The following is a 1073-nucleotide window of genomic DNA, read 5'->3' on the forward strand; positions in this document are numbered from 1 at the left end:
TTCACATACCCACATGCAAACACATAATTAAAAATCTTTCAAAACGTGAAATATTTTATTTTTGGTTGAGTATATAGCAAAGTTGGTAAAGAGCTTGCCTAGCATGCGTAGCACCCTGGGTTTGGTCGCCAGCACCCCATAGACTGATTATGGTGATGCACTCTTGTAATCTCAGTACTCGTGAGGGAAGGGAGAAGGATCGGAAGTTGAAGGTCATCGTACTCAGCTATGGAGTATCCAAAGCCAGGCTGGAATAAGTAAGACCCTGCCTCAAACAAACAACTAAGTTACCCTCTGAGCCATCTTGCTGGCCCCCTACTTGGCCATAATTTTCACATGATCATTCAGAAATATTCTCCTCCAAATACAGCTTCCTTCCTTGAACTCTCTGTTCTCCAGCTTCCTGCAAGTTTACTTACATACCCTAACTCCCAAGTGAGGTGTGTCTGTCATTCTCATGCTCAGAGTGACAGTTCTAAAGCCAAAGTCCCAAAGATTTCTTCAGGGCTTTGACAAGGCAGGAAATGACAGTGGAACTAACTGTTCCGGCCAGGCAGGACAGTGCCAGAAAAGCCAAACTCCCTTTAGTAAGCTCTCTCATCCACTAAGACAAGGACCAAGAAGCTTAGGGCTCCCTGTTCCAACTCCTTCTGGCTACATCAGATACACAGCAAATGCCAGACCCACAGCCACCTCCAAACTCAGAACTGTTTTTATCTTTTTTGAACAACTGACTTATCCTTTATAAACATGGAGAGCCATGTAGCTCAGGACAAAAGGAAAATAAATTTGAAATGATGGACTACAAGATTGTTTTGGGGTGGCCTACCTGCCTGCCAGACTGACACCAAGGACTTTATTATGAACAATCCAATGAAGCCTCCCAGCCAAACCCATCCTCCCTACAATATCAAGGGAACCAGAAAAGTCCAAGCCAGTAAAACCTCCTTCTTGCCTGCTAGAGGTCCGGCCTATGGCTCCCAGGAACAGACACTGATTCCAGACAGCCTCCGAAGGCATACCCAACCCTGCTGAACTGTCCCTGAATCACAAGATAAAATATCACACGATGC

The sequence above is a fragment of the Microtus oregoni genome, unplaced genomic scaffold (genome assembly GCF_018167655.1).
Source record: "Microtus oregoni isolate MIOR12 unplaced genomic scaffold, Mior012 000028F_ref0000031, whole genome shotgun sequence".
Classification (NCBI taxonomy): Eukaryota; Metazoa; Chordata; class Mammalia; order Rodentia; family Cricetidae; genus Microtus; species Microtus oregoni.